The following is a 15598-nucleotide window of genomic DNA, read 5'->3' as shown; positions in this document are numbered from 1 at the left end:
GTGTATTTATATTTTTGATTTATTTAGCCCACTGCCCCTCCACGCCCCCCTTCTGCCACGATAATTGCCATAATTGTATCTGTAAATTAATTTGCCTCAAAGCCAGTGCCCGCAAAAATAACGCCACATAATAAATACATTTTGCATTTTGCAACTGTCGCATGGGAATTTATTTTACAATTACTGCATTATACAACACTGGAAATCGTGCTGCGCAGGCAGAACTACCATAAGCACTCGCAATTCTGAGTTTGGATACACTTGGTGGGGCTTGACTGGAGTCTTATTTTGTTGTCTTATTAGTGTCTTAGTTGATCTCATTTTGTTTTTGGTTTCTTATGTTGTTTTGCGAAATCCAATTAATCGGAATCGCAATCGGAATCGGAATCGCTGGCGTTCGAGCTATTGTCGCAGTAGTTCTCAGCTACCAACTCCTCCGGTCCTTGTCCAATTATCTCAACGTGTCCTGCGCGCAGCTGCTGCTCAACCTCTATCAGCTGCTGTTTTAGGAACAGATAACGGTCGTAGATATTCAAGGGTTCGTCCAGGCGTGGAAGGCGTTGCAATTCTTCCAGCTCCAATCCTTGCATCATCAGACGAACAATAGTATCGCCCATTTCTTGCCTATCCTGAAAGGAACAGGAGAGAGAAAGTATGAGGCGCCAGGGTGGCAAACTTTCCTTGTGTTTCTCTCCCACCTCCAAGTACTTCATACACAGCGAAGGATTGCGCCGTCGGTAAAAACTCAGCTTTTCACTCAGTCGATTATAGTAGCGTGCACCGAGATGCATTTGAACCGACATTCGAAAGCGTAGCATACGCAGCAATATGAAGCTAACCATGAAGACCAACAAGTTACTAACTACGATCCGTATGCGATCAACCAGCAGCGCAGCGTTGCCTGCATTGCGTAGACGATTGTCAAGAAATTCTTTCATTTCTTGACCGTTTAATTTGGGAATATTTCACTTGCAATATTAACTCTACTCTCTCTACTCTCTAGTTGATTTGACACGGCAAACTGCTTGTAATGTCCTTTATCCCAACGACAACTTTGTTGCTCACTTTCAGGTGAGACGAAAACTGGAGTGCTAGAGTCAATGGGAGTTGGCACTGAGGCCCTGCTGACACACACACAAAAGTATGAATCAAAAAGGTATATCCTAACCGCAGGCAGGAATGAGAAAGGAACCACAATCAGCCCCAGTTTCAGCAGCAGCCCAAGCCCAAGCCCAAGCCTCAGCCCAAACCCAATGGCCAATCCTCAGCTTCCAGTTAGCTGCCCGGCGGCTGCTTCAGCTTTTCCGTGAACTGAGGTTTTATTTTTGCAAGCATGTCTATGAGCTGCTGAAAACACAGCTACCATCCGCGACACACAGCAAAGTGATTCAGAGGAAAAAACGCCAAGCGAGTGGCAAAGTTCATAAACAAAACAAAACAAAACGCTTGGAACGACATCACACCAACATTTAGCCATCGGGGATGTCTACTCGCAGATGGTTTCAAATGTGAGCTGTAACATTGCATAGCCCTCTGCAAATTTCCACCTTTTAAGGCATTAATTATTTCGATTTCAATGCAAATCGTAGCAGCACTCTGCCACTCAGTAGCTGCGATGCGGCGATCGTTTGAAGGAAACACTTTAATTGAGAATATCGCGAATACGCTAGAGCCTACTAACAGCAATCGTTGAGTGCTTGTTGGGGGTCTTTAAGCTGCTTTCTGTGGGGGGCACAGGACTTTGATTTAGACTTGCACACAGAGACAGAGATACAAAGGCAGAGAGACACACGTGGATGTTTCGGGTCGAAATTTCATTTTTATGAACGCCCAACGCGTTTCGATGGAAACCCTTTTTGCCTGGCCTTTTAGCGCTGCTCTTTTTGGTTTTTATGATTGTCTTGAGGATTTTCGTTTTACATTTGTATGAATTTTTAATATGCCCGAGAAATAAAACAACAATTGTCGGGCTAAGAAGCCAAACAAGACATAAATATCAAACAGCCAAAAGCGAAAAGGAATCAGACTGCGAATCAGAATGAGAAGCCAACAATAAGCAGAGCGCGAGACAGAGACAGAGACAGAGAAAGAAAAGAAATGTACATAGATATATAAAAAGATAAAAACGAAAATATGAACCAAAAATAAAACCTTAAGGACATTGTCATATTAATTCAAACGGACATGTACAAAAGTCAAAAGGAAGATGTACATATGCGAGAGACACACACACACACACACACTCAAAAGCTTTAGTGTCTGTGTGTAGGCCTTGGTTTTTTGTACTTTGTATGCCTTTTGTGGCTTAAATGCCACGCCACTCAACTCCACACTCCACACTGATGGCCAGGCCAGAGAGAGATTATCAAGTCGGCTGCTTTGCAAGTATTCAAAAATCTATGCAGCTGCAACAGAGAAATCCTTTTGGGAAATTCTTGAAATTAAATCTCGCCAAATGGAAGGGCTCTCACCCCTACCCACCACCCACGAGAATAAGGGCTCACAAAAGATTGTGGAAATGCCAAGGAAATTCCCTTATTATTAGCCAAATAAAATGCATATTTAATTGCTTGCTCGCTGTATGTACATGCGAGCATTTTTGGTGTACTTCCCATTAAATCTGAGAACTCGAAAAGTAAGCGAATTTTAATTGCCACCCTGCCACAATGCTGCCATGGCAGCATTCGGAGTCTGACATGCCGAGTGGTGGCAGCTCGCTGGAGTCTGCTATGACGCACTTTGGTTCACTTTGGTGTTTCGTTTTTTCGTGACTTGAGACATAATTATGATGCCTCAGATATTTCTTAGATATTCTCTGGAGTAAAAATCCTCTGAAATTCAATTCTCTATATTTTCCACACCATTGCACGCACAGCCACACAGAGGCATGGAGGCTTCGGGGCCCAGTCCATGTGTGCAATAGGAATAAACATTTCCCCAGACGCAAGAACTGACCTAACTCAAGGGTCTTGGACAGCTAGCTGCTGCTCCTTCTGCGGTTTTTTTCAAGGGGAATCGGTCGTCAGAATCGGTAGCAAAAATCACTGGGAATTTCCATCGCAGTTTTCTGCCTCAAAGCGTATGCCGTATTTTGGTTGAATAGCCAATCAATCATTTAATAATCAAATTAAATTAAAAACACTATTAATCCGATCTGAAAGCGAAGGTCAGTCATGCATCCATCAGCGAGCACTAAACTAAAGCTATAAAATAAAAATAAAAACAGGAGCTGCTGCATCCAGCATCATAATTATACAAAATGTGTCATAATAACGAATTACCAGCTACTTGTGGGTGCATTCAGTCAATAAAAATCATTTCAAATGTGCATTTAAAACGCATTTCATTTCATTTCAATTACAACAATTATGTTATCCGATCAGAAAATGAAGTCAAATCATGCATCGCCGCGCACGGAGCCAGCCGATTGAGGCGCTTCTTATTAATTTTCGATGCAATTTGTTTTTCATTTAATTAAGATTGACGTTTGATGCACAATTATGATTGAAAGAATCCTCCGCCAACTCCTTCTCTGCTCTGGCATTGCATTTTCTGCTTCAATTGATTCGAAATGTCAAACAGTCACACACAAAAATATATTCGCACGCGTTTTCTTGTGTGGATGGATAGGCACAATTAATGCGAATATCTTCAAATAAATGGCATTAAAATAAGCTCTCCAATGAGCACCAAAGCAACTGATGCATCAGACAAACCAGACAAAAAATGTGCTGCAAATGTGCAGGAGGATATCCAAGTGGCAACTGGATAACTTTGTTTTGTTCTCCTGGCCCAGCCCAGCGCCGTCTTTCACAGCATTTTTGTGGTACATTTTAGGGGCACAGCAGCAGGTCCCTGCCATTGCATTGAAAGTCCATCCGTCCATAGCCTGCTGCGCTTTTAGCACTGCATCTGGCGGCTGCCCGAACTTTCAAAGTGCAAAAGTGGAAAACCACTTCACTCTCAGGGTCATGTCCAACGTCCAGCACCCGCAGCGGGCGAAGCTGTTGCTTCTGGCCTGGAGTATACTATAACTTTTTTTGGCTGTTGCTCGGGAATTGGTTTTCCATGTATAGCACATTAGGGGCAGGGACGGCTCACAATTTGCCTGTGGGGCGCACGCTTAGGCGGCAGTCAGTTCATCAATCAGTCAATCAGGCAAGCTGCCAGGCCAGCCAGGCAGTCATTCAGTTTTCATGTCTGTTATTACAGGGACAACGTAAAAACTTGTACGCACACTGAATCAGCAAAGTAACATGAAAAATCGTTTACTTTTGGCTACATCTATGTCAGAATGCTGGCCATCAAGGGTGTCCAAGCTGTCTCGCACTCCCTCTCTCTCTCTCTCTTTGTGTGTGTGTACTCACAGTAGATATTTATTTCACTCGCCGCCTACGCAAAAAACCGCAAAACAATCAAAGGAACATAATGGAATTGCACAACTTTTGGCCCAAACTTTTGTCATTTATATGTATGTATCATGTATCATACACACGTATGTATACATACACTCTCTCTCTCTCTCTCTCTCTCTCTCTATTCTTTTTCAAAATGAACGCATCACAAATTTGGTTTTCGGGGAACGGCACCCGCAGCCGGAAATCCCCCACAAGTGAGTGCATCGACAAACCTTTCTCGTCTTTGCCTTTTTTCTTTTCTCGTCTGATTTTCCACAACTTTCATTTGTTTTGAGCTGTTGCTTTGCATTGTTTTGTTTTGTTTTGTTTTTATTTATTTGTTTCAACGTGTTTCGTCGCCCTTTTGTGGCAGTTTCGCTGCAGGATATTGTGCGCTAAAATCTGTCAACAGAAATTCAATTACAGCTTGTTCTGTTCTGCTTTCTGTTGTGTTGTGTTGTGTTCTGTTCTGTTCTGGCGGCGCGACGCGTCCTTGCGATTGTCAGCCAACAAACGGGCAACAACATGGCGCGTCCTGCGTCCTGCGTGCTGCGATCCGCCTTTTTATGGCTGCAACTGCTGGCGCCAGCTCTTCCATTGTCCTTCCACCACCTCCAGCGTTCGTCGTGTTGGCCACATCGCTTAGTGTTTTTAACTGCTTTTGGCTTAAACATGGCCGCAGCTGCCACTGGATCGGGTCGGGAGGAGACACCAAACACGAAAGTTCGTGGCATGGCTATGCAGAGCTTAAGCTCTACTACTCATATTTTCTGTCCATCATAATTGAGAACTGATTGTCTGGTCACAATGAACCGCATCTCCCAGCCATCGGCTTGGGATGATAGGACCCTCCATTCCTTCGTTGCATCCTCAAGCTTTTTGCTGTAAAGTTTAAACCTTTTTAAGCCTGCTTTTCGAATGCTTTCCCATGCATGGCTTTGGCTCCTGCAGCACTTAAAGCCGCCAGGGAAGGTTGTGCCGAGAGCGGACAATGCATTTTTTAGTGGGAATTCGGTTTTGGATTACAGCAAAAGAGGATCCAGCATCCCCGATGGATGGATCGATGGTAATGGATACGCTCGAGGAATTGTGATTTCCGTGCCGCATTATTCATTGTATTTAATCGATTTGATTGCAGTTCAGAGAGGGCTTTTGCCGTGCCTTGGCTCACTCAATGGTCATTTCAATGACAGAGTAGAGGACAGATGATAGATACTTGTGGCTAAATCTCAAATGTAAGCAAGCAAAAGGAAGCGAATCGATTCTCGTAGCAGTCCCATGGGTAGTGCCGTTGCTGCGAAGGATGCTCCCTGGGTCCTGGCGCAGAAAATTAGGTTGATGTCAGATCCCCGTCCCCGGGTTTGCTGCCGATTGATTGATGGCACAATGGAGTATCGCAGGGGGGGCAAAGGCGTTTTGTATGTTCAATGAAAAGTTAAATTAATAATTGATTTGAGCCTCCGTTTGAGTTTGTGCTTAAAGTTGGCCATTGAGTTTCAGCTCACACTTTGGCCACGGGACTCACCTTGCCCGGGATGGCTGTGGCTGTGGCTGTGCCACAGACCAAAGTTTTTAATCATCTATGCAAATTTGTTTTTGTCTTAATTTAGATGCCGCTCAGAGGCAAGAATTGAGCTCAACTTGGCAGCTTAATTGCCATTTCCCCATTTTGTGTGAATTGTGCAAATAAATTTGTGGGTCCCCGTGTCGTTCCCATTTTTCGCCTGCAAATGGCCGACATATTGATATTGATATTGATTTTCCTTTGGCCACTTCGTTGTGCTCGAACACAAACATGAGCGCTGTGCACACATCCTGCAGGATGCCAGACACTGCCATTTATTTTGCCTCAGCATAAAGCACTTTCATTTGAGTTGTCATCTCGGGCAGGGCTCGAGTGCGCTGGTTTAATTTTAATCTTATTTATGCATTTATCTGAGAGCAAATCAAACGAAAGTCAAACCCCCCTCCCTGCCCTGCCTCTTCTTACCCTGTTCTCATCTGAATGTCTGTCCTGCAATTCAAAATGGGTTTGTGCGGCAGCTGCAAGTGCCACCCACACACACGCACTGAGGCTGCAGCTGTCACTTGCTCCTATCCCGACATGGATATGGACATTTGTCGTGGACTCCTGCCACCTTACTCCTCCCCGTTCGCTCACACGTCTGTTAATTGTGGCCGGCAGCTTTACGTGGACAGTGGCTATACGTTAAGCCCAAAGACATTTCATTAGACCCATTTGCTGTCATCTGCAGGGCAACATTTACATACATGCATATGCATGTGTGGGTGTGGTGTGTGTGTGTGTGTGTGTGTGCGAAGGTGTACAATTCCTCGAGGAATTCATTTATTCCTCTGCATAGTTGTGCCGTGAACTAAGCGTAATCAGTGTTGCATAACAGCTTCCAAACAGCTGTTGGTGTTGTAAAGTGTTGCCACTTTGAGCGCCAAGTTTTTTGCTCAAAATAATATCAACTCTTGAACTTGACCACCGCCAATCCCTGATGGATGGCAGCGAGCCGCCAGTATAGAATTTCAAGCTGCGTTCGTAGACATATCAAATCTCATACAAATGAGATACTAAGCGGAGCAATGGATCGGGCATTGTCTTCCAGCTGCTGCAAATATTAATCGAATTGTCTGAAATATTGTTCTCCCTACAGTATACATCCGGAAAACTTGTCACTGCTGGCGGCCCATTTATTTGTTCTCTTTTTTGGATATGGAGCAAAAAGCCACACAGAAATATACCACAATAGACTTGTCGGTCATCATGGTGAGTGATTTTTGCTCAATGGCTTGATCTGCGTGTTCCCTTCCATTGTCTGCCCATCTGTCCACACAGCTGGCAATCCTCTCGTTGCTCTTTTTGATCGAACTCTCGGGCAGAGTACTCGCCCACGCACGCCTGCACGCAGACTGAGCGAGTGCTCGAACGGGCGAGAAGAAAGTGCAGGAACCTGACATCTAAATCGGGGAGCTTTTGAATCCAATTAAAGTGCAATGAAGGCAAACGGTTAACAATTTTTAATAGCACCCATTGATTGATGTGTTTCTGTGAGCTACTCATACACATTCCGCGTTTAATTCCATGCTTTTGCCACTCAATTTCAAACGGAATTAGCTACAATTGCTGCATGCATCAGTGTGGCATCAGCAGCAGCGTTCCAGCTGCAGTACAAAAACCTCCTTTGATAATTATCCCAACAAAAAAGTGTTTCCTTAATGCGTTGACGACTCCCTGTTGGCGGCTTCATTCAATTTGCAGCTGCTAATTGGCCTAAAGGTACTCAGACTCCCACTCCAAGGCTACGCAGTCCAGTTCAGCCCCCATATAACCTTCACTTGACTGAAAAGAGAGGCAAGAAAGAAGTGAAGAAAAAAAGCAAAAATATTTGCAACAGTCGCGGTTGTGGCTGTCATTTTAATGAGTTCTTCCCTCCCCATTTGCTCCATCATTATGCTTGTGGGTGTGGGTGTCCCTTTGTGCCATAAAAACTGAGGAACATTCGTCTCTTATTTCATTTTGCAATTAGAGCAACTTTTTGCTGCAAAACAATCAACTTGATTGAGGGCTCGATGATTGAAAGCAGCCCAAATATTCCGACACGTTATGCGCTCTCACATATGGGGAGAGGAGAGGCGGGGAAGGGGCTGGGTATATGGAGGGGGAGAGTCTGAATGGCTGTGTGGCCGGAGTGGCTCTGTGGTTACGACCATGGCTGTGGCCCTTTATGGCTTGCATTATGCCTAAACAGTAATGCAAATTGCCAGAAGCCCTTAGCCCATTCACCCACGAAGCCACACACTGGCGCTCAACCAATTCCAATACCAACACACACACACACCCACACCCACACACACATGTAGAGATAGAAGGCAACACGCAATTTGTGTACATTTGCATCTGTGCGTAACCTTTTGTGTGTGTGTTAGCCAGTCGGCTGTTGGCTGTAACTATGTTGTAACTGTTAACTGTCAAATTGGCTGACAGAGCAGCCAGTCCCAGTCCGAGTTACAGTCCCAGGCACCATCAAAGCCGTTTGAAAGGGGGGGGGGGGGGGAGTTTCTCGGTGTGGGTGTGGGTAGTGGCAGGACACGCAGGATGGCAAACAAATAGTTTGCTTTATGTTGACTTTGACTTGCTTTTTGGCCCAAGATGCTGTGTGTGTGTTTGTGACTTTTGATTAGGCCGAGTCTCTCACTCTGTTTGCCTGTCGGTCGGTCAGGCAGCCAGCAACGTCCTTGGCAAATATGCTTTAACCCAATCCGTTCCCCTCCTTGATTTTCAGGCCATTGTCCGGTGGCCGCAGCTCCGACAGCTTTTCAGTTTTGCAACTTTCGTTACGTCCGCAAGGCCCCTGGGGTCTTCGGTTTTTAGATCTCAATCTGAATCGGGGTCTGAGTCTGAGTCGGGGTCCGAGTCTCTGTCTACTGCCTGCTGGCACTCTTGCACTTGGCTTTGGGTTTTGCCATTTTTCGAGTGTGTGTCGCACTCACTTCCGACACACACACACACACAGCTGTCTGTTGGTCTGGCCGACAAATATTGTTTTTATTTTCTGGGCTGCTCGATTTTGTTGCCCAACTGCCAAGCAGCAGCAAAAACTGCAACGGCGGGAGCTATGGAATGTCGCAGGGGATTGCCAGTGCCCCTCCTGGGCATCCCTGGTGTATTCCAGGGTATCTTCATGGTTCCCACTTGTCGTCGCATTTGGCCTTCTCAGGTGGACATTTCATTTGACTCGCAGTTATCATCATTTGTTTTTGGGGGCCGCTGCCGCTGCTGACGGCACCTACCCAGGGAGAGCTGACAGCACGGCACCCAGGACCTGCACAGGACAGGTTGTGTGTGAGTCTCTCTGTATCTTGATTATTGGTTTTCGCACACACATGCAAACTGCTTAGCTGTCGTCTTCGGCTATCTGTCTTTCACGCTCCGCCAGTTACCAGCTACCCGTAGGAGCAGCTCCGCCTCTCCCTCGGGGCAGCTTTTGATTAATTTTGCTTTTATTCAATTGAAAGTCTAACCAGCGTGGGATTTACCTGAATTAGTTGTAATTGCAACAGAGTAGTGTTAGCCACCAAAATACTCACCAGTAAACAGGTGCACCCGTGGGAGTTGTTGCATTCATGCCTCCAGCTGCTAATTGGCTTGGGGGGTGCTGCTCATTGGGTGGTGCCCGTACTGGCTGCCAATCCCACACGGTCTGGCATGGCATTCATGACTGACATTCATCCCACGCACACACGCAGGAGAGAGACAGAGACAGAGAGAGGGAGAGAGAGTCCTGTATTTCCATATTGGAGTGTGAGTGCCACATGTGTCCCTGCTTAGAAGAAGAAGTTGTTGTTGTTGTTTGCTAAACTTATTTATAGATTGGCATACAGACACACATCCTCCCCCCCAACACCCAACAGCCAACACCCAACAAGCCTGGCCTTCCTAGCTTAATAACAATTTTGCCTGACGTCACACCCACTCGAAATGCCCCCACCACACCTACGCCTACAAGCTGGACCACAGTAATTTGCATATTGAAAGCCACGAATTGCTTTTGTGAGCCGATTTGCACACAGAATACAAAACCGCAGGAGCAACTCGTACGCCAAGCCTTTAGCCACCCACACAGGTGTGGAAAACTGTCGCAGAAATGTGCGCAAAATGGGCAGACGAGCCACCAGAAGAGCGCAAACAAGCCATGAGACAGACTAAAGGAAAAGGACAGCTTGGAAGACAGTGACAGAGAGACACACACAGAGCGAGGGGGAGAGAACGTTGCCTTTGATTTATCACCATAATAATCGCAAAAGAATCCTTGTGGGTAACATTACTTACAACTATGTTGTCCCGTGGAATGATGAATGATACGCACAACCAACGGGAGAAGGTAACCCAGCGACACGGGCCACACGCGCTGAATACATTAGATGTGGGGGCGGCAGGATACACAGAAAGGACTGCGCGTGGCGGGAAGAGACACCCATCAGACTCGAGCATAACTTTGGCTGACGCATAAGCAAGCGGCAATACCGAAATGCTCTTCTCTGCCCTTCCCTGCTCCGCTCTCAGCTCATATCTAATTCAATTTTTGCACCCAAAGTTCTATGCGGAATGTCCATCTTTCGATTAATATAACTCAAAGACTCGCATCAGCATCATCGTTGTCATCAGCATTGCATTAGGGGCAACTGAAATTAAAAACACAATGGGAAACACACGGACACCAAAGCCATAGACACAAACACACTCTAACATGGGGCACAGCACGAGACACGGGGACACGGGGACACGGGGACACACAAGCGGAAAATCGGAGAATCACTTGCTTAAGTAAGTTCTCGTCGCTGTGCTCTAGCCCATAAGCAACGACACCCCCGACATCGCAACCACTGGGCCATCCACTTGGCTAAACCAATCCTACAGCCAGTGGCCACGCATGCCTCTCCTGTTCCACACTTCTCTGCTGCTGCTGCTGCTGCTGCTACATCCTTCCTGCCCTCAGCTCTTGTGTTTATTCTCATACGCTCTGTTGGCCGGGTCTTCCCTTGCTCCTACCCTCTCCCTCTGCCACTCACCCTCTCTCTCTCTCTCTCTCTCTGTGTCATGTCTCATGTCTCTTGGCTTGTTTGCGCTTAGTTTGATTGAACGCTTGTAAGTATGTGACTGTTGTGTATCGCTCCCTCTGTGTGTGTGTGTGTGTGTGTGTGTATGGGATTTCATAAAATCAAAGGATCAGACAACGCGTCTGTCTGGCTATCTGTCTGTCTATCCTGCCTGCCTCACTGCCTGCCTGGCCTGGCCCAAAAATGTTATGCTGGCTCTCCCCTGCATCTACATCTCTGCAAATTGAAGTATTCAATCAATTGGATTATGAAAATATCAAGCAGCAGCAGCAGCAGCAGGCTAAATGTGTTGAGTATGTTTAATTAGGTTTTGCTTGGATGTTGGGGCTCAGACCTCTGTGGAGTGTGCCCTAAACAGTTGAGGGGAGAGATGAGAGAGGAGAGAGGAGAGTAGGGTGTGGAAGTGCAGCCATTGTCCATTATTTAGGGCTGTTAAGCGATATTCGTGCTGAAATTGAATATTTTGCCATGGCAGGGCACTTCTCCATATCCTTCTCCTTCTGCCCCTGCTCCTGCTCCTTCCTTTACGCACACTCGTGCCTGGCATATTTTGCTATTTTAAGCCAATGCAACACACACACACCTCGAAGCACACTGCAGGCAGGCAGCGAAATGGAGCTGGAGTCAGAGGCAGAGGCAGAGGCAGAGCTGCCGGACTGGCACTGACTCTGGCAGAGAGTCAGAGCTGGAGCTGGAGCTGAAGCCATTTGCCAGAGGGGAGCAGCAGGGCAGTGCAAGAGCAAATAAAACGTTGCCAGCCACACGCCATTTTCATGTTGCATCCTGCCATTACAGCTACACACACACACACACACACACACACACACACAGCTGAAGAGAGAGAGAGAGAGAGAAGCAAATGTCTGTGGAGCCACAGAGCCAGAGCCAGAGCCCGCATGTAGAACTGCTCGTTTATTCAAGAACATAAACATTGTTGTGCACATAAATTTATACAAAGTTCTAGTTTACATACCACTGCATGTGTGTGTGTGTGTGTGTGTGTGTGTGTGTGTGCCATACATAGCCACTCGCAATGGGGCGGTGACTAGAAGGAGGGCTCTTTGTGGGGAGCGCCGGACTCGCAGCCATACAGAAGGGCAGGCAGCAGGCAACAGGGCTACGAGGCCGGTCGGGGCAAGCTGGCACAGTTAGCGTACCGAATCGATATTCATATCAACCGCAAAATGTGTGTCGCTGCTGCTGTCCCACTCGTTGTGCTCGACACACGGCACCCTGTACACAGCAGTGCAAAAAAATCCACAAAATAAGTTCCGAAATGCATTAGAAATATTTACACTTAATCACCGCAGCCAATCAGAGCTGAAGGGAACATCCATTGAGGACATCCTAGCTGCCAGCTTGTTGGCTGTTCGGAGACATATCAAGCAACTGCAGGACACGACGAGGGACATGCCGCTGGTCTGCCGCCATTTGTTCGATGACTGGCAGCATTTTCGTACCCTTAGCCTTGCCTTTTCTCTGCCTTTTCAGTTTGGTTGAAGCCCAATCAAGCGAGGGCTAATCATTATACCAAGAATTGCTTAAGTTATTGGATGCTTATCTGCCGCATACGATGCACTCTGCAGGACTGGGCCATTGGGCAGGCATTTGTCGCAGCTCCTCGTTGCTGCATCGATGAACGTTTGTGGCAGGTAATTACATATATTGTGTGATGTTATCGGCTCGTTTCCAAGGCAGCGAATCCTCTTCGCTCCAAATTAAGAGACAGCTAGATTTAGCTAGCCATTTAGGTTAGGTATCAAAGTGTCTTGGCCTTTTGTAATTTGTTCTTCGCTTTAATATTATTTTATGACATGTCGCCACAGCTCCACTTTCCCACACACTTTCCCACACACTTTCCCTTTTTCCCACTTTGGCCAGGGGGTCAGCAGGGGGCAACCCGCCCACCCGTAGCTTATTAAAAACATTTCGCTTTGGCTTGCAGTCGCGCGGTAAATACATAAAATTCAAACAACAAGAAAGGCAGAAAAACAGCGGCGAGGCAGCAAAATGGAGCAGCCGACACCCAAAAAATGCTCAACAGTTGGCCAAACCCCGAACCCAATTCGTTGGCAAGGGGGGCGGTGGGCTGTGGTTGCTGTATGGGGCGTGGCATGAGGCGATGTGGGGGGTGCTGAGTGCGAGCACTTTTTGGGCACAAGGCCGGCCGCCGTTCCGTGGCGGTTTTTCCTCTGTTTGCGTTTTGCGTTTTGTCAGCCATGACAGCGGTGGCAATTGCGCCACCTGCGGCTTTATATTGACACTCCTATACGAGTGTGTGTGTGTGTGTGTCAGTGTGTGTGTGTGTCAGTGTGTGTGTGTGTGTGTGTTGTGAGTTGGGTGCAGCTGTATGTCCATTCGTTTCCTCTCTCTCTCTCTTGTTTGTTTATGAGCCCTTAATCAAATTGTGCCATAATTAGATGCAACAAAGTTGAAATCTTTTGGACAAAGTGTTCTGGCAGAGCGGCCAGCTGCGGCGCTTCACTAGCCTCCCACACAGTCCCACACTTTCCACACGTCCCACTTCCCCTTTGCCATGGCTCTGGCACTCCTTTGCCTCGAATGCTTCGAACGAAAACGCCAGCGATCGCTGTTCGCAATGCGTTCAGAATATTCAAGGGAAAAGAAATGAAAACCAAATTAAGAAATTATTCGCACAGCACAGCCCAGGCGGAGGCAATGAAAGATGTTCAATTAGAGGGAGAACAGGACAGGACTGGGCAACAAATATGCAGTCCCCAGTCCTGGCCATTGATTACACATTTTGCACCTTTAGACAAACCACTTAGCGTGGGAAAATGTTTGAGTTTTGCTCCCTTCTGCCATCTGCCATCTGCCGTGTGCCGTGTGGCATCCTGGTCTGGTGTCCGGAAATCAGTTAAGTTCCTGCATTCCATAAGCATCACGGGCTCTACCGGGGAATGCGCCCACCTAAGCCACCTCTCGTCGAGGCTAGTGCAGTGCCGTCCAGCAGTCCAGGAATCTTTGCAACGGAGGAGCTGCCGCCTGCTGCCTGCTGCCACTGCCACTGGTATGTTGCAGTTTCTCTCTCTTTTGTCTCTTGTGCCGCACATTGTGCAAGTTGCACACGAGTTGCTGCCAGACAAACAAAGGAGACAGATAAACTGATTGACAGATGAACGCGAAGGGAGCGAGAGGGAGGGCGACACAGACAGAGAGAGAGGAGCAGTGCCACAGTGGTGCACTTAAGCGAGCTCCTGGATCCATCTACTGGCTGCAGGATGGGTACAGGCACTGTTTGACATTTGCTGTCATTGTCAGCGTTGTCGACAGTTGTTGCCGACTGCCGACTGCCCACTCTGTCCACTCTGTCTACTCTGTCCACTGCCGTTCTGCCATCTCTGGTGCTGCTGTTGACCGCCTGCCACATGCCACAGCTTTGTGCAATTGCAGTGGCAGCAGTGCCACAAACCCAACCACCATTCGGGGCAACGCCTTTGTCTCTGTGGTTAGGCGCACGTCTGCTTATTGAGGACTCGTACACTGCACACTCCACACTCCACTGTGTTCCCTCTGCATCTGGGAAGATGGTAAGCAAGAACCAACAATCAACAGCCACACCCACACACATTTACTGCACATTTCAATCGATTGTCACAACACACGGCGAAGGCGGAGGCGAAGGCGGAGGCGGAGTATCCGTCGACTGACCCCAGCCAGTAGTAAAAATATTTCATAAAATATTTACACTGCTCTTGCAGGCTGTGGCTGTAGCTGCATCGATGTCTGTATCCGTATCTGTCTCGGGTTCCTGCTCCCTCTCTATTGCATTCAATAATAATGACATTTGCTTTGCTTATACGTTTGTCCCTTGTGCTCCTGCCAGTACAGTTGCCTCCCTCTGTCTTTCCGCCACTGAATATTCGTTGAAAAACAAATCAAATTCATGGCCAGCAGCTAAGCAAATGACGCGTCTGGCTGTGCTCAGGCTTGGACTATGAAATCGATGATAAATAAACTGCCGCAACTAAACCCTAAATGCCGGAGTTGCGTTGATTGAAAGTGAATGCTAAATGGCAAGTGAAATGGGTACAATGAATGGGTATAAATGGGTCTAAAATAGGTACACCCCGAGTGTTGTTTGCTTACCATAGATCTGCACTTAAGAAACGAATAAAGCAGTCAGAAACTGCCTTAAGAAACTCCTTCGAGCTCTGCCCCGAAATCTCAATCGTGTTTTATTATTGAAATTGATGCTGCAACTTGTTTGCTGGCTTTCCGCATGTTTGTTTGGGTTCTAGATATTTATTAGGAATCGAATGGAATCTCATAAGTAATTCTCATTTACCTCTTTTCGCTTGTTCCAGATTTGTTAGCGGCAAACGGCGAACGGCAAACGGAGTTGTTGCCAAAGCGGAAACGGAAGTGACGCCACACCACAGGAAAATCGCAGCCAGGCCCACCGACCGGTGACGGGAGACGGGATACCGGAGAGGAGGAGGCAGAGGAAGAGGAAGAGGAAGAGACCAGGGAGAGGCCATCTGGAAAGGGAGCGAGGAGTGTGGAGGCGTATAACTGGCGAAGCAGACAAACAGTTGAATAATGCAAATTAA

This window comes from Drosophila guanche, unplaced genomic scaffold, assembly GCF_900245975.1.
Source record: "Drosophila guanche unplaced genomic scaffold, DGUA_6, whole genome shotgun sequence".
NCBI lineage: Eukaryota > Metazoa > Arthropoda > Insecta > Diptera > Drosophilidae > Drosophila > Drosophila guanche.
Note: the sequence above shows the minus strand (reverse complement) of the source record.